This window comes from Phodopus roborovskii, unplaced genomic scaffold (genome assembly GCF_943737965.1).
Source record: "Phodopus roborovskii unplaced genomic scaffold, PHOROB, whole genome shotgun sequence".
Lineage (NCBI taxonomy): Eukaryota > Metazoa > Chordata > Mammalia > Rodentia > Cricetidae > Phodopus > Phodopus roborovskii.
Window position 1 is genome coordinate 30,521,367 of NW_026125281.1, and position 24,065 is coordinate 30,545,431.

The following is a 24,065-nucleotide window of genomic DNA, read 5'->3' on the forward strand; positions in this document are numbered from 1 at the left end:
ACATACATATGTAATTATTTTAAGTCCTTTCATTGATTCCTTTTTATAAAAATATGCAAAAAGCAAACTAGAGATTGCCTCAGAGAAGACAAAATGCATAGAACATTTAAGAACATTTGTATGGTATATTCATTAAGGGGATAAACTCGTTTATATATATGTCAAGTATAATATTAAATAAGCCTGTGTTTCAACCTGAATATAGTTTAATATGCATATGATTCACAAATTCAGTCAAGGATTATTGAATTTAAATCCTCAAACTTAGATTCTAATGAATCTAAAGAATCTAAAGAAAATCCCTCAAAACTTAGATTCTAAAGCACAAGTACCATATTAAACATTTTTAGTTATAATCCAGATTCATCCAAATATAATCATTAATTAGCTATCAACCCTTGAATCAATGAGAGTAGTTGTTACCAATGGCAGTTGAGCAAGAGGGGCTTTGGTACCTCTTGGTCAATTTGAAGCTGATTTAATATTTTCGGTACCTTTATCCATATGGATAAAACCATCTATAATTCAGTCATTGGAAAGTCTTGGCTCTTTTGAACACAGGTTACTTATTATCACTTAGTCAAAACTTCAATTTCTGAACTGGACTACAGCAGCACACAGATACAGAATTCTAGGCTGAAAGTAGTGTACCAAGTTTATGTTGAATTATTCCATAATCGTTTTTATTCTTAACCTTGTAAAGCCTTCCTAAGTAATATTTTTCTTTGTGCTATTAACATCTTCCTCAGGATAGTTTTGACAAATCTAGTCTGGTTGCTCTGACTTGAGAAATAAGGACTGAGAGAGCAAAGTAACTGAAAATAAGGCAGTATTAGGATATAGACTTCACATTCTCTGCCCTGGGGAAGAGAATAAAAAAGCCCCAATGATACTTCTCTTCTTAGAGATAACATTCATATAGATGTGTCTAAAGTCAGCCATGGATATTGACATAGACTACACTGTCTTCAAGGAAGAACTAAATTGAATGATTAAGGCAACTGAGAGAAAATTTTAAAAACTTAATAATTGAAATGTCTTCCTGATAAGATGCAACTAAAATAAATAAAATACATGAAAATGAAAAATGCAATTGATTTTTCTTCTTCAAATGCTTAACTTACAGGATGGCAGAACACACAATTTAGCTTATTTGGGGTTAGCCCTCCTAATGTATTCTACAGAGTAATTTCTTTTCAGAAGCCTCACTGCAGTACTCCTATTATGATAATGGGAATTTATGCACATAAGTATTTGTGATCACATCACAGAGCTGTTTGGGGAAAGAAATATGGGGGAGGGGAAATTAACATTGACAAAATAGGAAGGAAGGCTTTAAAATTCCTTCTGAAATCTCAGTCTGTTAATCATTCTTTCTCCACAAGATTATACACAATTGCACTGTGAATTGTTTTAATTTCGGCTAAGCACTTCCTTAGCAGAGACCCACACTTAAGAGTGAAAAGTGGTGTAATACACAGGAAGCTTGCATGGATATGTGGATGAGAAGGTCTCTGCCCTGGAGATTGAAATACACAGCCCAACACCCCAGACCTCTTTGGCCATATTCACTTTGCTTCCTCCGGAGCAGACAATGACAGCCAGGAACTTCGTTGGAGGGATGAACTAAGTCTCTCTGATTTTGTATCTCTCTGCTAGAATTGATGTCAGCTTGGTGAGCTGACAGGAAGTCCTGGATGAATCCAGTAGATACTGGATGAAAATGTAAAGAGGTATAAGCTCTCCACATGTGTACTCTCCTTCTCTCTTCTGTCTTATTCCATCTTTCTATACAGAATCCAGACTTTTCACACAGTAAGTGATTTTTCCTGTCACGAATGAAACAACATTAGCACTCAAAATCACTTAACAGGAGGTTCGTTTTCAGTCTGCTTTTTTATTCTGCTTGTAGTCAGTTGTGTGTGGTGGTTTCAGGACTGTTTACAGCATGTTTCAGTATCAGTACACATAGCAGATCACTCCAAATATGAATGTCTGGGGGGAGATTATAGCAAAGTCACAGCTTGGGTACATTATTGAAAATAAAGCTTACCGTAGTCATTGAATAAAAATATCTGTACACAAAAGTTTATGGGAACAAGTCAGCTGTCACAAGGTAGGCTAAGGGAGACATAATATTCTAGTGAATTTTCTGGTGTAAGATTGGCTTATTCTCTCTCTTAGTTGTTATTCTGCAACTGAATGGAGCACTGCTTATTGATGACCAGCCCACATGTTCCCCATGTGTCTACAGATTGCTAACTCAACAATGTGGGTTATAAAATGCAGAGTTATTCTAAGGAAGGCAATATCCGCAGTGGCTATCTTTCCTATATGAAAATCAAATAAATGTGGGGAATGTATGTTTTCACAGGTTACTGTTAAATATACTGGCATTTATTTAGGTTATAACTCAGGTACAAATATATTTTAATTGATATACATTATTAAGGTGTTAATGTTTGCCTGATGAATTAAATATACTTTATAGCAATGATTGTTTTAATTTAATACTGTGTTGTAATTATTTTCTTATAGTTGGTAAAGCAAAAATATAGATATCATTAGTAGAGGTTAACTTTGGGGTAGAAAAAGTCTGTATTTTAAGTATGAATTACTGTTGAAAATTGAATTGGAAAATTATAGTAGCTCTACAACATCAGTCCATAATATAACTACTTCAACCATAATAATGCTATCTTAATTTTTCCCCTCTAAGGAAATTTTTACTGCACTTGAAAAGACAAAGTTTCTACACTGTTTATAATTGAGACTCTGTTTTGTGATTTCATGGTCTATAACCATAACATGAGAACTCAGAAGTACATGAGCAATTTCTGTGGTGTATCATAAGAATGAGATCTAGGTATTTTTGTTGGGATTATTTCAGAAATAAAGAATATGGCATTCATAGGCAATTGTAACACCTCTTTAACTCAATCAATTTGCTTTATGTTCTCAGAGAAATGATTCTCTTATTTACCTCACATAAAGAAAATCATAACATTCAACATTTGGGGTAGAAATCAAAATGATCATCTTTCTTATCAGAAGAATTTAGTGAAAACTGCACATAAATCCCCAGACAAAACTGACTTACTAAGGAAATCTTAAAATAATTAAAGAAAAGCCACACAGAAAACCGAAAATCATAATATATTATTATACTAGTTCAGTAGAGAACTGCATGCGTACTGTATTCCTTATCAAAATCAACAAAGAAGGAGCCCACAAACTAGGCTGTTGCTATACAACAGGTTAATTTCATAGTCCTTGGTGGTTGCCTAATAACAGATTGTTGGAGGTGGGGTCAGTGTTTTCTGTGCATTGTCTGGTGTGCCTACCAGGATCCAATAGAAAGTTCTAAACCCATGGTCTCATAGAAATCCTTGGATAATCTCAGTGAATCACAAAACAAAAACATAGTCATGTCAGAAAGGGATTTTGGGGAAGGGGCAGTAAACAGGGGCTGGAAAATATGAAGCGTGGGAGGAAGATGAGAGCAATCAGTATGCATTGAAGTTTTTAGTGACTAATTTTAATGGGGAAAACAGGATAACATCTTCTCAAGTATGTCAGAGGAATTATGGTGGTGGTTTTTATATGATACAGATTCTTTATGCAATTGACTGTCTTGAGTTGTTCTCCCAGTCAATCCCATTCTTTGTAGGGAGAAAAGTCAGAACACTAGGTTAACTGGGACATCCCCTTGCTGCATGTTTGTTCCATGTCTCAAGGGAAAAAAGGAATGAGCAATGCTTTGTTTCCACTCTGTCTGTGGAGACTTGGATGGTGTTCCCAGATGAGCTGTCAGGCCAGTGGTCAGATCTTGGAGTGTTGGTTAAGAAGAGGAAGAACAATGTGGCTGGATTGATGTCGAGGTCTTTGATCCATTTGGGCTTGAGTTTTGTGCATGGCGACAGACATGGGTCTATCTGCAGTCTTCATGGGACTGACTCAGGCCCCCCTGAATATGGGTCTCAGCCAGAAGGACTGAGCAGTCTAAGGGACCTCAAACAATAGAGCCAGGATGTATCCCTGGTGCACAAAAGGACCTTGTGAACACATCCCCCATGGAGGGATAACTGCCTTAACCTAGAGACAGGTGAGAATCCCTAGTCCCTACTTCATATGACCTATCAGATCTACATATGGAATTGGGGTGGGGAATGGGAGGGGAGGGTGGTTAGGGTGCATGTGAGAGGGCAGAGAGGGTAAAAGTGAAGGAGGGAGGGAGGAAGAGGGAACTGGGATTGACATGTAAAATAATAAATTAAATAATAAAAAAAAGAGGATGAACAAATGTAGATAAATGGAATTCCAGAACTTTCAGAGGAAAGAATACCTTTCCAAAATTTTTACTTAAATAAAATACTCCATTTAGTCTCATTAAACGTAGTTAGTGCACAATCCTGGTCTTTGCACCAGAGCTGAAGTGAGAATAAAATAAGAAATTTCAACTTGCTATTTTCTTTCTGGTAAAGGCAGCCTCCAGCCTACAAACATTGCAAACATCCATTTGTTGGGTGCTCATGTGGGATCTGAAATGCCTTTCCTCAAAGAATCTATGCTATAAATCATTGTTTGGCTTTAAGGCTAGCCCTTGTAAGCCTATTTAAAGAACAATGTTTCTCAGCTATACAACTCTAGGCTGCTGTGGACTAGCAATGGCTAGCTCTGGAGCTGATCCCTGGGATGAGGAACTCATTTTGAGTTTTGAAGAGGAAAGAGCAAGGGGCATTTTCACCCTTTTTCCTGGGTGTAATGTAGCCTTGGTTATGGAGCCATGCATTTTTCATTAAAAAAAAAAATCCTATAAAGATATTTTTCTATTAAAAAATAAAATTAGAAAATGAAAGAATTCCTCCAGAATATTCCACTTTGTTATGAGAACGCTCTCCAAGAAAAGTCAGTGGGGTTTAACTGCTATGTAGTCACAGCATTTTGAGGAAAGGGGTTGCTTTTGTAATTTAAAAACTCACCCAGAAGTAAAAGAAGGCTGTTATAGTTGGCACAATAAAGAGAAAAAATAATGTTGAGAATTGAGCAGAGAAAGAAATTTACCTAAGTGAAAACATTGAAACATGACCCTCTGTCAGGAGAGAGAGAGTGAGTGTAAGCTGGTGAGAGGCCAAAGCAGAAAGAGATGGTGTTATCAAGATCAGAATAAGGAAACTATCCAAGAAAAGAAACCAGATCACTTCTTTCTGGATGCCCTTTGCTGTGTGGCTTGCTACTGTTCTACAGTTTCGATTTTAAAGAGTTCCTAAGAAGCAGTAAAGTTTTAACAGTGTGATCCTGAGGGTCACACAAAGTTTATAGAGGTGTGTGTTTTACTGAAAGCCCACAAATATGCCCTAAACAACTACTGCTGTTTCCCCTGCTTTTCCATTTTATCTTCATATAACAATTGTTTGAGATGTTGCTTCTTATAGATGTAGATAGGGTCAGAAGGGAAAGTTACTTCCTTGTGGGCATCTTAACTCCCAAATAATGGGTGGATGATTTAGTGGTCAAAGATAAGAAACCTCTGAGTGTTTCACTGATATACTTAGACTTAACTTCATGACAGTTTAGACCTTCAACAGACCTTTCTCAGTTTACTGGATCAGACATGAGTAAGACTTAGCAGCAGTGGACTACACAGGGGAATTCAAGATGAATGTTGGTACTGTGGTCTACCAACACAAAAGTACTGCACACACAACAGCCCAAACTTCCTATATGATGGATCTGTGGAACTGAAGGGAGAAGCCACACGACCAAGCTCCATTTGTACTTCTAGCATTAACTGCAGCACACATGGAAAATAACAACTATAATAGCATAAATAGATTTTATGGTTTCTTCACTTTTAGCCTTCCAACTACCTGGTTCAAATAAGAAAGCACCAGGCAGAACAGTTCATCATTTGGCAGTGATAAGCATGTAGATTTAAAAAGAAATAATTCTCCTGTCTCGAGGTTAAGGCATGGGGGATATGTTCTCAAGATCTCTTTGTGCACCAGGGATACATCCTGGTTCCACTGTCTGAGGTCCCTTAGACTGCTCAGTCCTTCTGGCTGAGTCCTAGTCCCTATAGATCTACAGGACCCCATCTGGATGGCATTGCCCTACATGTGGAATTGTAGTGGAGGGATGGGAGGGGAGAGTAGTCAGGCTGCATTGAGGGGGCAGAGAGGGTAAAAGGGAGGGAAGGAGAGGGAACTGGGATTGACATGTAAAATAATAAATTAAATAAAAAAAGAAAGAAAAAAATTCTTGCAGGGCATTAGGCAGGTTTCTGTGAGTTAAGCCTGCTATACAAAGTGAGTTCCAGGACAACCAGAAATGTTACACAGAGAAATCCTGTTTCAAAAAAAGAAAAGAAAAAAAAAAAAAACTAATTCCCACAAGTCCTAACACCTTAGTTATCCTTTTATGAGGAGAATATGGCATTTGGTTTCAACCCTTGCCTGGAGTGGAAAGATGGTGAGGATTAGACATCACATCTTGAAATATTAAGGGGCAAGTATGATGAAACTCTTTATACAAAAATGTGTATATGAGGTCTGTCCTAACTGGTAACGGAAATGATGTCAATGGAAATGACAAATTACTAAAATTGTGTAACTTTAAATTACCATGTTGTGAAATGGTATTATGGGGAAACTGAGGTTTGCAACAAGGGCTGTAACTAGCTTTTAGAAAATACTTTTGTATTTTGCTTTTACAGGTACTTGGTTCAAAACACAAACAATAGCACATTTAAAGTGCAGATGACTTCATGAGTATAATCTCTACATAGCTGTACATTTTTGTGTGCTGTATTTATATGCTAGTCTTGAGGAACATGTGAAAAGTATAGTTTGTTCTGTCATCTTGAGGGGCTGTTATACACCTTCCAATCTTCTTGTAATTAAGGCAGTAGTTTTGTTGTCATTGTGTCACAACTCATGAACAAAACTGTGAAAGCTATAGAGCATATGTGCAGTATGTGCAGAAGCTCAGCATTAGGCAACTATACGGAATTTTGCTTCCTGTTCCAAGACATTTCATAGCATCCAAGAACAGTCACCTATTCCTTTCCCATAACTACATCACAGCTCCATTTCCTAAACATTTTTTTTTCTTGGAAGTTTCCAAAAGGCATTTTGTTCCACCTAAGTTTAGGATATTTTAGGATACAGGCACCAATGTTATAATTATAACAACAAATCAAATAATTATTTTTTAAATTCTCTCAATATCACCACTCCACCTCCTATATGTTACATCAAACCTTAAATAGTAGGTAATTATAAAATTAGCTTTGTAAATTGCCAATATTATGGCAAAGATGTATTGTGAATTTGCCTTGTATTATTTCTTAATGGTTAAAATAGATTTCATCACATAAAGAATGATAAGGTGACTATTAATCAACAAAGGGAAAAAAAACTGTTTTTTATTGCTCAATGAGCTTAGACAAAACTACCTACAGGTTAGAAAATGCTTGCTTGGTCCATATTAATTCTCAATATAGAACACATGTTGTAAGTTATTAGATATTACATAATAGTGAATGTAAGGAGTGGGTTTACCCCACCGGTCTGATCCTACTGCCACGCCAGCCACAAATAACACACTGAGACTCTGTATTTGATATAATGCTGTTGGCCAGTTAATTGTTTCTTATTGACTAGCTCTGTGTTAAGTATTAACCCATTTCTATTAATCTAAGTATTTCCATGTGGTCTCATCTTACTGAAGAGTGGGGTCAGCATCTGCTCTCCCCCCGCCCCGTCTCTACATGCTGACTCCTCCTTACTACTTCCTTGAATCCTCCTTGTCTCTTACTCCCGCCTATCTTGCTTTCCTATTGGCCAACAGTGCTTTATTCGTTAATCAGTATGAGAAACATATTTACAGAATGACATCTCCTATCAGCGAAGAATTCACTACTAAATAATAAATACCTCAAATAGTCCAAGTTTTTCAAATTGCTTTATTTAGATAACATGTCTGTCATTGCAGCAAACATAGATGCATAATTGAAGATTTTGTAAGATAGTGAAGGATATAATCACTTCAAATATAGGGAATTTCATGATGACTACAACATTATAAAATATAACACAACAGAGCCAGCAAGATTGGTCACTTTGAAAGGGTTTTGCTTCAAAGTCTTAGGACCTTAGTTTAATTCCAGGATCCGACTTAAAGAAGTAGAAGGTGAAGATGGACTCATCTAAGTTGTATTCGGACCTCCGCACACATGCAATAGCATATACTCACACACTCACAGTATAATGCTTTTTAAAAATAGACATGAATGAAAGGAAATTCACATCCTTAAAATTCAGATACTTTGTTGTGAGTCAGCAGTGAACATAGCTAATTTATTATGGCCTGGAAAAATAGACACAGTGTTAAATAAGTCTGTCACTTTGACTACTTGAAAACTATATTTTAGTCATGTGAGAAGCAGCATAGGGATTTAAGGAGTGTTCAGTAGTGTTGCTTCTACAGGAGAGCAGAGAATAAGTGATAACCATCAGCTCTTCTGGAAAATAAGATACTGTCTTTGAAATAATCAGTGATAACTTTTCTTACTAGGAAAGCATTTTCCTTACTAGGAAAACATTTTTGTAAAAACCATTTTCCCCTTGCTTAAACCTGGGTTCTCATGCCTGTAAACACAACTACTCAAGAGGCTAAAGCAAGAAGACTGTAAATCCAAAGTATGACTGGGCTATGGAATGAGTTCAGAGCCACCATGTGCAATGTTAGTGATCTGTCTCAAAAATAAAAGAACAAAGATGTGATCCAGTACATGACCAGCACCTGTAAGGCCCAGGACTCAATCCCTAGTTTACACACTTACCCCCCCCACACACACACACTCACAGAAATATAAGAAAAACTTAATAAGCATAATTAGAACATATAATGCTTCAGGCAATCTGTATGAAGTTCCCATTATGTTGGGTGGGTAAGATTCTGGGATTAAATTGGACTATTTACCAATATTCAATCATTTCCAAATATTTCTTTAGACAAAAGAAGTCTAAATGTTGCTCTTCCCAAGGCATCTTTTTGAGATCTGTAGGCCCATGTGGCCTAAATATCTAAAACCAAACACTAACTGGATTCCATCCTACAAAATGTCATTATCACTTAACTTTTATGCACTCTTAGCTTGGGTTATTCATTGGTAATTCCACTATGCTAATATCAATGATGCATTGCCTTCTTTTCTTTTGAAGAATAAATTGAAATAATTTAATAATATTTATTTAATAAATTAATTTCGGTCCCAGTGAGATCCACCTATCGGTGCAGAAACATCCTGAGTATCAGCCCAGCCTTTAACCTCTTCTGCCAGCCCTTGGCTAGAGGTGAGTCTGGGTCCAATTCAGGTGGCCTCTCCTCTACACCCTCCCCCTGGAACTCCCTGAGTTGACCCCAGATCCCGCTGCTCCTGTGTCCTGTCCCCATTGAGAACACTCTTGGACCTCTGATACACCCCCACCCTCCACCACCGCGAGCCTACCCTCCCCCTACCCTGTGCCCCTCCTACCACTCTTGTTGAGCATTGGGACAGAGGGTGGAGCCAACAGTCCATACAACTTTGGGGAACTTCTCAGAGTGGCTCTGAACACAGGAGACCTGCCTATCAATGTGGAACCACCCGTAATTTCCACTTGCTTGGTCTCCGACCCCCACTGCCTGTCCTCTACTGGAGTCCTGGGCCCCACGCAGAGATCTGCCAATCTCGCCAAGACCACCCTGAGTTCCTGCAGGCAGGATCCTTGATCCCCATAGCAGGGCCTCTGCTAAAAAAGCCACAGCTGGAGAGTACCAGGTTTGGCTAGATCTGCCTATAGGCACAAGGAACATCCAGAGCCCAGGCCTTCAGGATCTTTGACCCCCATCACAAGTCTTCTACTGGAGCCTGATTGCTGACCCCATTCCTGGGCCCCTGCCTGTGGAGAGACCTCTAGAGAGCTTGGACCACCCAGAGCTACAGATATCAAACCTCTGACCCACATAAGTCCACTGGGGAAGTTCCATAGAGAGAGGGAGAGACCCCACAAACACCTACTGGAAGAAGCTATGGGAAGATGGCAATACAAGAAAACACCTAACAAAAGAAAGACAAGCATGACACCACCAGAATCTAGGGAACCTACACCAACTAGACCAGAACACAACAACAAAGCAGATGAAGCAGAAGGGAATGACTTAAAAATTACCATCATAAAAATGATTGAGGCCCTCAAAGAAGATGTGAGAAAATCCCTTAAAGAAATGGAAGAAAAAACAAACAAAAAAGTGGAAGAAATGAACAAATTTCTTAAGGAAAGTAAAGAAAGTACAGAAAGCCAAGAAAAAACAATTAAGCAGGTGAAGGAAACGGTTCAAGACTAGAAAACTGAAATAGAGAAAATTAAGGCAACACAAACCAAAGTAATGCTGGAAATAGAAAAACTGGGTAAAGATGAGGAACTACAGACATAAGCATAATCAACAAAATTCAAGAGATGGAAGAGAGAATCTCAGGCACGGAAGATAAACTACAGGAAATAGATTCATCAACCAAAGAAAATCATAAATCCAACAATTCCTTAACACAAAACATCCAGGAAATGTGAAACACCGTGAAAAGGCCAAACCTAAGAATAATAGGCATAGAGGAAGGTGAGGAAGGCCAGCAAAGGTGCCAAAAACATATTCAACAAAATCATCGAGGAAAACTTTCCCAATCTGAAGAAGGACGTGCCCATGAAAGTACAAGAAGCATACCGAACACCAAATTGGCTGGACCAAAAAAAAAAAAAAAAAAAAAAAAAAAAGACCCCTCGACATATAATAATCAAAACACCTAGCATACAGAATAAAGAAAGAATATTAAGAGCAGGTAACATATAACGGCAGACCAATCAAAATTACACCTGACTTCTCCATGGAAACCCTCAAGGCCAGAAGTTCCTGGATAGATATTCTACAAGTACTAAGAGACCATGGATGCCAGCCTAGGCTACAATACCCAGCAAAACTCTCAATCACTATAGATGGAGAAAACAAGATATTTAATGACAAAACCATATTTTCCAAATACGTATCTACAAATCCAGCCCTACAGAAAGTATTGGGAGGAAAACTCCAACACAAGGAAGTTAACTACGACCACAAAAATGTAGGCAACCAATAATCTAACTACACCAGAAACCAAGGGTAAAGCAGGACAAATATATTTACAATACCACTGCCAAAAACAAATCTAAAACAAATCTAAATCAATCTAAATCTACATCAATAGTCCCTACTCACCCTCAACATAGTCTTAACTCACCTATAAAAAGACACAGGCTAACAGAATAGATACGAAGACAGAATCCATCCTTCTACTGCATAGAAGAAACACATCTAAGCTTCAATGATAGACATTACCTCAGGATAAAAAGTTGGGAAAAGATCTTCCGATCAAATGGATCCAAGAAGCAAGCAGGTATGGCTATCCTAATATCTAAGATGTTAGACTTCAAACCAAAATTAATCAAAAGAGATGAAGTCGGTAATTTCGTATACATCGCAGGAGAAATCCATCAACACGAAGTCTCAGTTCTGAACATCTATGCCCCAAATACAAAGGCACCCACATTCATAAAAGAAACGCTACTAAAACTCAAACCTCACATCAAACCTCACACACTTATAGGGGGAGACTTTAACACACCACTCTCACCACTATACAGGACCACCAATCAGAAATTCAACAAAGAAACAAAAGATCTAACAGAAGTTATGTCTCAACTGGGGTTAACAGACATCTATAGAACATTCCATCCAAGCACAAAAGAATATACCTTCTTCTCTGCTCCACATGGAACCTTCTCTAAAATCGATCACAAATTAGGTGGCATAACAAACCTCAGTAGATACAAGAGAATAGGAATAGTCCCTTGTATCTTATCAGATCACCATGCTTTAAAATTGGAATTCAATTACAACACAAATTGCAGAAACCCTTCAAACTCATGGAAACTGAACAATATGCAATTGTACCACACCTGGGTCAAAGAAGAAATAAAGAAAGAAATTAAGGACTTTCTAATATTCAGCGAGAATGAGGACACAACATACCGAACTTATGGGACACCTTGAAAGCAGTGCTATGAGGGAAGTTCATTGCACTAAGTGCCCATATGAAGAAAAAAGAGGGTAGTCACATAAGAGAATTAACAGCACAACTGAAAGCCTTAGAACAAAAAGAAGCAAACTCACCCCGGAGGAGTAGACACCAGGAAATAATCAGCTTGAGGGCTGAAATCAACAAAATAGAAACCAGGAAACAATACAAAAAAACCAATGCAACAACGAGTTGGTTTTTTGAGAAAATCAACAAGATAGACTAGCCTTTATCGAAATTAACGAAAAAGTAAGAGAACATGCAAATTAACAAAATCAGAAACAAAAAGGGAACATAACAATGGACACAGAGGAAATCCAGACAATTTTCAGGTCATACTTTGAAAACCTGTATTCCATGAAAATAGAAAATTCAAAGGAAATGGAGCCCTCATCTAGTACCTGTTGGAAATAGAAGCAAACACACATAACTAAACATTGAGTCGTACTATAATCCTGATGCAGAGGGAGAGGACAAGACCAGGTTGCCGAAACACATAGAGACAGCTGACCTGAACAAGGAGGAGCTAACAGGCCCCAGACTGATAGCTGGGAATTCCGCATGGAACTGACTCAGGCCCCCTGAATATGGGTCTCAGCTAAGAGGACTAAGCAGTCTAAGGGACCTCAGGCAGTGGAACCAAGATGTATCCCTGGTGCACAAAAGGACCTTGCAAACATATCCCCCATGGAGGGATACTGTCTTAATCTAGAGACAGGTGAGAAGTCCTATTCCCTACTTCAAATGACCTGTCAGATCTACATGACCCCACCTGGATGGCATTGCCCTACATGTGGAATTGGGCTGGGGGGATGGGATGGGAGGGTGGTCATGGTGCATGTAAGGGGGCAGAGAGGGTAAAAGGGAGGAAAGGATAAATGGAGGAAGGGAGGGAGGGATGGAAATGGAACTGGGATCTACATGTAATATAATAAATTAAATAAAAAATAAATTAATTTCAATAATAATTAAATAAAATTAATTTTTATTGAAAATAGATTCTTCTCTCATAGAGTATATCCTGACCATGGTTTCTTAACTCTTCACTTCTTCCAGTCCCCTACCACCCTCCTCTAGATCCCCCATCCTCCATTTCCTCTTCAGAAAAGAACAGGACTTCAAGAGATGACAGCCAAATAGGACAAAACAAGATACAAGAAAAGGAGGCAAAAGCACCCCCCCACCCCACCCATCAAGGCTGAATAAGGCAACCCAGTAAGATGAACCAAATTGTAAGATCAGGGAAAAGGATCAGAGATACACTCATTCCTACTGTTAGGAGTCCTTTAAAATATCAAGCTAATGTTAAATCCTGCTGAGTATTAGCATTATTTGTAATAGCAAGAAATTGGAAGCAACCTAAATGTCCCTCAACTGAAAAATCGATGAAAAAAATGTGGGACATTTACACAATGTAGTACTACTCAGCAGAAAAAAAAAATGTAATCTTTAAATTTGCAGGCAAAGGGATACAACTAGAAGAAACCATTCTGAGTGAGGTAACCTAGTCACAAAAAGACAAACATAGTATGCTTTTTGTCATGTATGGACTTCAGACATAGAACAAAGGATTAGTAGCCTATATCTGTACTGACAAAAAAGCTAGAACAACAAGAAAGACCCTAAGAGACAGATACATAGTCCCCTGGAGAAGTGATAAATGACACGATCACCAGAGAAAATGGGGAGCATGGGGAGAAGGGAGAGGGAGTCAGGAAAAAGAGAAGCAGAGAAGGTAGAGGGGAGAGGAGGGCATGATGGAGCAGGAAGTTTTAGTCAGGGAAAGAATAGGGGAAAGCAAGAAAATAGATACCATAATAGAGGGAGCATTATAGGTTTAAAGAAAAATCTGGCACAAGGGAAATGCCCAGAGATCTACAAGGATGACCCCAACCAACAATTTAAGCAATATTAGAGAGACTTCCTTAAATGCCCTTCCCTGATAATGAGATTGATGACTATCTTATACACCATCTAGAGCCTTCATCCAGTAGCTGATGGAAGCAAAAGCGACACCCACAACTAACCACTGAATTGAATTCCTGGAATCTAGTTGAGTGAGGGAAAAGTGATGAGCAAATGGGTCAAGACAAGGCTAGGGAAATCTACAGAAACACCTGACCTAAACAAGGGGGAGCTCATTGACCCCAGTCTGATAGCTGAGAAACCAGCATAAAACCAAACCAGGCCCCCTGAATGTGGGTGTCAGTTAGGAGCACTGGGCAATCTATGGGGCCTTTGGTGGTAAATAAGTATTTATCCCTAGCATACAAATGGACTGTGGGAACCCATCCCACATAGAAGGATACTCACTTAGCCTAGACTCATGGAGGAGGGCCTAAACCCTGCACCAAATGATATAACAGACTTGGAAGATCAGCCATGGAAGACCTTACCCTGCCTGGGGAGCAGACAGGAAGTGAGATAGGGGTTGAGAGGAGGACAATGGAGGAGGTAACAGGAATTGACATGTAAAACAGACTTGTTTCAAATTTAAATAAGAAAAGTATTATCAAGAGCATGCCTTCCTCTCATCCTTGGCCCTGCTGGGACCACTGCTCACACTGAGATTTGGCCTAGAGCATGAGTCCAACAATCCCTCCATCTCCTAGGAACTACCTGGGTTAGTCCTGAGCATACTGAACCCACCTTTATACTCATGACCACCTTGAGCATGCACTCACCTGATCTTTGGGCTCTATCCTCTGCCCTTGGCCTGAGTGCTTGACACCTGCCTTCCCCACATCATTGACCCTCTTAAGGCTTCTGCTTGGGAGACCTCCAAGAGAGCTCAAATCATCTAGAGTTATAGACATCCAATTCCTGACCCACCTACACCCACTGGCAGAGCAGTGTAGAAAGAGAGAGACTCCACCTGCACCCACTGGAAGAAACAATGAGAAAACAGCAATAAAAGAAAACACCCAATAATAGAAAGACCAGTATGACACTACCAGAATCTAGGGACTCTACAACAACTAGACCTGAACACACCAAAGCAGATGAAGCAAAAGAGAATGACTTAAAAAACAACTTCATAAAAATTATAGAGACCCTCAAAGATGATATGAGAAAATCCCTTACAGAAATGGAAGAAAAAAGAAACAAAAAATAGGAAGAACAAGACAAGGCTGTCTACTCTCTCCATATCTCTTCAATATTGTACTTGAAGTTTTAGCTAAAGCAGTAAGACAACAAAAGGAGATCAAGGGGACACAAATTGGAAAGGAAGAAGTCAAACTTTCACTATTTGGAGATTATATGATAGTTTATATAAATAACCTAGAAAAATTCTACTAGGCAACTCCTACAGCTGATAAACACCTTCAGCAAATTATCAGAATACAATATTAACTAAAAATATCAGTAGCCCTATGATATACAAATGATAAAGGGGCTTAGAAAGAAATCAAAGAAATAATCATCCTTTACAACAGTCACAAACAACAAAAATATCTTGTGGTAATGCTAAAGTGAAATCCCTGTGCAGCAAGGACTTTGTGTCTTTAAAGAAAGAAATTAAAGAAGATACCAGAAAATGGAAAGATCTCCCATGCTCTTAGATAGGTAGGAACAACACAGTAAAAATGACAATCTTGCCAAAAGCAATCTACAGATTCATTGCTAACTCCATGAAAATCCCAGCACAATTCCTCACTGAAATTGAAAGAACAATACTCAACTTTATATGGAAAAACAAAAGACCTAGTATAGCCAAAAACAACCCTGTACAATAAAGGAACTTCTGGAGGCTTCACCATCCCTGACTTCAACTCTACTATAGAGCTATAGTCCTGAAAACAGCTTGGTGTTGGCCAAAGAAATAGACAGGTAGAACAAAGGAATTGAATCAAAAATCTTGATATTAACTCACACACCTACAATCACCTGACTTTTGACAAAACAGCTACAATTATACAGTGGAAAAAATGAAAGCATCTACAACATATTGTGCTGGCACAACTAGATATGTAGAAGAATGCAGATAGACCCATGTGTATTGCCATGTACAAAACTTACGTCCAAATGGACCGAAGACCTCAACATAAATTCAGCCACACTGAACCTCTTAGAAGGGAAAGTGGGAGGTACGCTTGAATGAATTGGTACAGGAGAATGCTTTCTGAACATAACACTAGCATAGCACAGACACAGAGATCGACTATTAATAAATGGGACCTCCTGAAACAGAGAAGCTTCTGTAAGGTGAAGGACATAGTTGACAAGACCAAACATCAGCCCACAGACTGGGAAAAGATTTTCACCAACCCCACACCAAATATACCAAAACTCTAAAAAATAGTTAGCAACACACCAAATAACCCTATTAAACAGTGGGGTAGAGAACTGAATAAAGAATTCTCAATAAAGGAATCCAAAATGGCTGAAAGGCAATTAAAGTGCTCAACATCCTTATCAATCAGGGAAATGCAAACCAAAACAACTCTGAGATACCATCTTACTCCTGTCAGAATGGCTAAAATCAGAAACACCAATGACAACTTATGCTGGAGAGGATGTTGACAATACTCCTCCACTGCTGGTGGGAATTCAAACTTGTGCAGCCATTTTGGAGATCAGTACCACAGTTTCTCAGGAAAATGGGAATCTGTCTACCAAAGGATGTGGCAATTCCTATCTTAGGCTTATACCAAAATGATCCACACGCATGCAATAAAGACTGTTCAACTATGTTCATAGCATTATTTGTAATAGCAAGAACCTGGAAGCAACCTATATGCCTAGATGCCATGAGGAATGGAAAGAAGATGTGATACATTTACACAATGGAATACTACTCAGTGGAATAAAACAATGGAATTCTGTAATTTGCAGGCAAATGGATGGAACTTGAAGAAACTCTCCTGGGTGAGATAACCCCAGTCACAGAAAGGGGAACATAGTATGTACTCACTCATATATGGATTTTAGACATAAAGGAAATGATTACCACTCTACAATTCATACCACCGGAGATAGTAGGATACAAGGAGGATCTTAAGAATTCATACAAGGTTCTCCACAGAAGGGGAAAGTGGGAAGATCTCCTGAGCATATTGGGAGTGGTGTGTTGGAGTGGAGGGGGGCAGTGAAAGAGAAGGGGAGGAAAAGAGAACATGTGTGACCAGGAAGATTGAGTTGGGGGATAAACAGACTAGAGCAAAAAAAAAAAAAAAAAAAAAAAAAAAAAAAAAAGGAGAGAGAGAGAGATACCATAATAGAGGGAGCCATTATAGGTTTGAAGATAAAACTGAAACTGACTCTAGAGAAATGTCAAGAGACCTACAAGGATCACCTCAACTAACAATCTGAGCAACAGTGGAGAGGCTACCTTAAATGCCCTTCTCTGTTAATGAGATTAATAACTAACTTATATGTCAATCTAGAACCTTCATGTAGTAGCTGTTGGAAATAGAAGAAGACACCCACAGCTAAACACTGAGCTGAATCCTGGAATCCAGTCGCAGAAAAAGGGGGGTCTGATAAGAAAAAGTGTCAAGACCAGTCTACAGAAACCCTCAAAGACAGCTGACCTGAACAAGGGCGAGCTCATCGATCTCCCCAGACTGATAGCTGGGAAACCAGACCCCCTGAACATGGGTCTCATGTAGTCTATCTAAGGGACCTTTGACAGTGGAACCAGGAACCCTGGTGCTCAAAAATACTTTGGATGGAGAGATATTCCCTTAACCTACAGACAGAAAGGAGGGCCTAGACCCTACTCCAAATGACTTGACAGATTTTGATGATTCCTCTTGGAAGGTATCACCCTCCCTGTGGAGTTGGTGGGGAATGAGACTGGAGGGGGGTCCAGGGCATGGAAGGGAGGAAGGGATAGAGAACTGGGATCGATATGTAAAATGAGAAAATTAATAATAAAAAGAATTAATTTTAATTTAAAAACGAATGAAAAGAATATTATCATAAAAAATAAATCTTAATAGGCAGCACAATCTCTATATTGTCCCACTCTGCCATTCTGATCTGCTGCCCACAATATCCTGAAGCCAGGCTCCACTCACTGCCTCTAAGCCCTCACACAGTTATAAACTACATTCCACTCCTTTTGGATTATTTGGCGTAGAGCCTGTCAGAACCACCAAACCAAAAAACTCCCTGATAGGCTTAAAGTGTGTTGTCACCTTGGAAGACTACCAACAGCTTTTCCCTTCATTATGTTACGCATAGGACCTGAGCCCTGCAGCCTCCGTGATAACACATTCTCTGTATAATGTTTTGGGTTGTGTGCATCAGGTCTTTTGTGGTGGATTATTCCCTGATTCTTGGACCGAACACTAGCAACCATTACATTCACTCAGTGTCTGGTACAGTCCAATGCAGGCCGGGTGATTGCTACTGCAGTTTTGTGAGCCCTGCTGAGTTGATTTGGTGGATCATGTTCTCCTGGTATCAGAGTTCGCTGTGAAGCATCTTGCATGCTGTTCCTCCTTAAATCTGGGAAATACCTACAATAGTAATTTTATATTTGGTATGAATATCTAGAGACTTCACTTGGCTTCAGTGATAATGGATACCGCACTGGAGTTGATTGAGATCCATAAGAATGCTGAGTGTAGGATACAGGAGAGAGAGTATCTTAATCATATATGGTAGGCACAGGTAGATTCTCCCCCACCTTGCAGCTTTTAATTAGAGAGCATGAAAAGTCATGACAATTCTCACAATTTCTAATTTCATCAATGAATATTTCCTACTCTCTAGTGTGACTCCCTTGAAGATATCTTAGTCCTTTATTTAAGCTTTATTTTCCCCTACTGAATAATCGCAATTCACCACATTGTCATGCTGCCAATGAAATCTCATATTCTATAGTGGCTACATACTCATCACAGTCTAGGATGACCTGAAGATTTGGAGGTGTGCCCACTTGAATTTAGGAAAAAGTTTAAAATAGTTACTTCAATTTATTCATCTTTTCTTATCGATAAAATTTAACATTGTCATCAAGCAAGAGTTTAACATGAGCTTGGTTCTTTCATAAATAATATCACCCCATTACATTTATGTTGTTTGTTCAGTTTTATTTATGATTGTGATTGCCTTATGCTTATGCTGTATGAAAATTTCACTGTTTTTTTATTCAGACAAAAATGACACTTATTTCTCTTCTAAGCGGTCACTGTATACAATGTTCAAAGGCAAATTATCAATTTCATATTGTCAAATCCTGCTTGTGTTAACAATGTTACGTGAACCTTCTGGAGGAAACGCATAAGTGTCACTCAAGCTACTGAACCATTTTTGTACCTCACCCAAATTCCAGTTTCAAAGTTTTTCAATTCAACCTAACTTATAATCTTATTCCTCACCTCCCTCAGTTTTGGTAGCCTATACTCAAAATAAAATTTACAAGTTTAGTTTACATGATGCTGAAGAGAATCTGCAACCAGACATATTTGTTGTCTTGCTTGGGTTTGGAGTTGGCTCTAAGGATGCAGCCTCATCCCTTCATACTTCATCTGCAGATGTATCCCAGTGAGCTGCATTCATGCCTCTTGGCTTATTTTCATCAAAGAGGGTAGTATCTTTAATTTTGTAAGGGGCTTTAATTATTAGTTCTTATTTCATATTTCAATTAATTTGGGGTTTTAATTTTCACTACCTGTCACCCCACATTTTGTCATGATCTTTCAGTTTGGTACTGTTTTAATTATTATCCCAGGAACTCCTTTTTCTCATTTATTTCCTGAGTTCATTAGTTACTTTCAGAATGTGAATACCAAATTTCAAGGGTAAATGTGAAGAGCAGATTGCCTTCACACACTGATAATGTTGAAGGTTTATAAATAAATTTTAAAAATATGATTTCCATTAATGTGCTCAAATTTAAATGGTATAATTATTGAAATTTACATTAGCAAAGCATTCAGAAAACATATGGCATAGATAAATAATTACTAATAACATCTACAGTTAGTTTTATTTTACAAAGCATTTTAAGTGAGAATGCATTTTTTAAATCATCAAAGGTGCTTTCTTATATTAAAGAATTAATTTAGTCTGGAAATACTGTTGAATTTTTGTTTCAGAAGAAACCATCTGATATGTTTAAATAAATAAGCATACATAAAATTATTATACTATAGTAAGTATAAAATTTTATAATTAGAATCTCAATTTGAATTTCATTTGATTGTCATTTCTATTTATGTGCTTTTGCATGTGCCTTGGTTCACATAGCTATAAAAATTAAAATAAACAACAATAATGATGGTGTTTAGAAGAGTGAATACTAATTTAAATTACATGGAAGAACAGCTCAGACATGTGCTTGTTCTACATATAAAGACACCAGTTAATGTGTATGAATTTGATTACACAATACTTACATCTAAGTGTATGTTTTTCACTGGTAGCTAATTGGCTAACCACTGGCATAGACTTGACAAGATGGTTTACATAGACTAAGAAGAGGTTTTCATGATGCTGTTTCCTATGCATACTATTCCAAGATACTGGCTTATGAACAAAAACAATAATTTCAATATCATGTTATGTCTCTTATACAAAGAATAAGGAGAAACTGTGCTAGAGTCTTTGGTTATATTTGTTGTTCTTTCTATCATTTTCTGAACATATCTTCTATCTTTACTGGACTTAGTGAGAGGTGACCTTTTGCTTGAATTTTGACAAACCCGATGATTAGAGAGATTTTTCCCACACACTACAACCCACCCTATAGTTTTCCTGTTTAGTTTGCCCTTGGTAACTCCCATTCTTCTGCCACTGGAGCCAGTGTCCAGGCCATGTCATGTGATAAGCCCTTGTTTCACCATGCTGGACAAGTGGTACCACAGATCTGAAGAAAATTAGTGGGAGATAAGTCTTTTTTTGATAGAAATTTAACACCTCACAGGAACAATTGCTAAACACATAAGCACATATATGCCTCAGACTCACATAATTCTAACTCAGCTTTCTCTTTTCAAGTGCTTAAAGTTTATTCTTTTTGAGAATTCTATACATGAGTACTGAACTTACATATTTTCCTCCTCTATCTACTCATTTAACTCTTCTTGTGTATCTTCTGCCATTCTCTGTTTAATGATGTCTTCTTCATTGACTATTGTTACTATGCATATATTGGCATACAATATATGAAAATTTGTGAATATATATGTATGCTACATACAGAATTACAATATATGCAACATAAATATGTCTACATTATGGGTGTATATTTATTTGTATAATCTGAATGTCCACTTAGTGCTGGTTGTATATCCATGTGTTTACAGTTGCCCATTTGGGATCAGTTAAATTATCAGGGAGCTTACCCTGGTGAAAATAAATTCTCCTGACTCATCTAGGAGTGAGGCCTTGTGTATTTTTACTCATGCATATCCATAATCTTATGATTATGCTTATGTGGATTTTGTTTTGATAATCATCTTGTTGGGACTTCAAGGGTCTAGCTTTCCTATCATGTTTAAAGATACTGGCTCATGGCATGGTTCTTAGTACTTTGGCTCTTGAAATCATCCCTTCCCCTATTCCACAATGTTCACTGGGCATTGAGTATAGGAATTTTCTTGTGAATGGATCAATGGAAACTCCAAGGTCACCAGTCCTCTGCATTATTATCAGCTTTGGATCTTTGTAATAGTCATGAAGCTGAAAACAGAAACTTCTTTGGTAAGGCATGTGGGATGAAACTTCATATGGTCATTCCAAATCCTTCTGATCCAAGGAAAAGAGTGACAGAGATGCAGACAAATAAAAAAAGACAGAAAACTCAAATCTAGTCATGGAGTTCTTACTGCTGAGATGAAACACTGTGATGAAAATCAAGTTGGGAAAGAGAGGGTTTATTCAGCTTATACCTCCACATTTCTGATCACCACCAAAGGAATTCAGAACAGGAACTCAAGCAGGGTTGGAATCTGCAGGCAGAGCTGAAGCAAAGGCCATGAAGGGGTACTGCTTGTTAGGCTTGCTTCCAATGGCTTGCTCAGCCTCCTTTCTATAGAACCCATAACCACCAGCCCAGGGGCGCACTGGGCACAGCAGGCTGAGCACTCCTGTATTGATCACTAATTGAGAAAATTCCTTACAGCTGGAACTCATGGACACATGTCCTCAACTGAGGCCCCTTCCTCTGATGACTCTAGTTTGTATCAAGTTGACACAAAACTAACCAATACAACTGTTATCAAAATAAGTCCTATAGAGAACCTGTAAGCTGTTCTGTTTGTTCATGAATTGTCAGAGGCCTTTTAGGGCCTTAATGAAGGTCATGCAAGTGAGTTGCTAGCCTCATGAACTTTTTTACATTTAGGGTAAATTTGTATTTGAAACTTAAGGACAGGTTGGGCATAATCTTGGGACATGAAAGAAAACAAAAAGGAAGGATAAGGGAGGGAGGGAAAAAACAAAAAGGAAGGATAAGGGAGGGACGGAAGAATATTTACAATGACCCTAGGCTCTGAATAGAACTGTTACAAAAATAACTAGTTTTTGCAAAGAATAGGCCTAGGGCTTTTGTTTTGTTTTTTTGTTTTTGTTTTTGTTTTTGATTTTTTTTGGGAAAAATATTGGACCTTAATGGAAATAAAGAAGCATCTCTGGAACATACAATTAAGACCTGTACAATTGTTTATTTAATCTGAATCTCAAGAGAGTCTGCAGTTGCAAATAAGATATATCATATATGTGACAGGTAGCCCCAGGAATCAGGTCCTCACTCACACACATGCCCCGAATCACTTTCTACTGTGGTATGTATGTAGAGCGCTCAGTAGGAGCCTGGAACTCAAGATGGTGCAGTAAAAATGGAAACAGAAGAAAGGATTGGGAATTGTGTGAAAGATGAGAATTTGAAATGAATAACATAAAAAAAGAAATTTCCAGGAAGAAATGAGGCTTTGAAAGTGAGAAAAGTTGTTGTGACATTAGTCAGATTTAAAGCCATGTGTTGGTGAATTGAGACCGGAGAGTAGAGGTCCCCAGAAAGAATGTTGGCTGAAATCGAACAGAAGCAACTAGAGAATTTTTTAAAGAAAATACTAGCTTGGTGAGAAGATTTTTATTTATTTATTTATTTATTTATTTATTTATTTATTTATGGTGTGGAAAAAAAAACTGAGCATGTTTTTGTTTTCAGAGGTCAGAGATAAATCAATAGTAAACAGAAACAAGTTTCCCAGCATGCATTTGCTACCACCCCATAGCTTACCTGCCCCTTCTGTCTGCTGCATGTACTGTACCCATTCTCAATGTATAGGCAGGTCTTCTCAGGAATATGTGATTGTGTTTAGGAGATCATTTCTGATTATTTGTTGATATTTCCCACTGGAGAATTTGAGTCTGTGCCTGGCGTCTTTGGGTGCTTTGAGCAGAAGACAGTGCTGGTTGAAAGGAAGAGATTTAAACAAAGGTGACAACAGTGAAAAGGGTTCTGTCTTTCAGGAGAAGGAGGCTCTTCATGAAGCTTTGAAAGTACAATGAAAGGGTCAGAGCAATGGCTTAGCCAGTTAAGTCATAAGCTTGAGGACCCAGCTTTGATTCCTAGGACCTATATAAAAATCTAGCCATGGTGCTCTTTGGAATCCCAGCACCTGGAGGTGAATACAGGGCAGATTCCAGAGAGCTTCTGGCCAGCCTCTGCTTAATAAGTGAGCCTTGGGTTGCACTGAAATAGGCCTACTAAAGAAACATGGTTTGTTATTCCTTGAAGAACAACATGAAAGGTTCCCTTTTGGCTTCCAAATACACATGGATTCAAATGGGTGTGCACCTATAGACACATCCACTAAATCATATGCATTCAAACATACACACACGCACACACACACACACACACACACACACACACACACACACACACACACATTCACACATGGGTCAGGGGGGAAGAAAGAATAGAAGAGAGGGGAAAGGGAAGAATGAA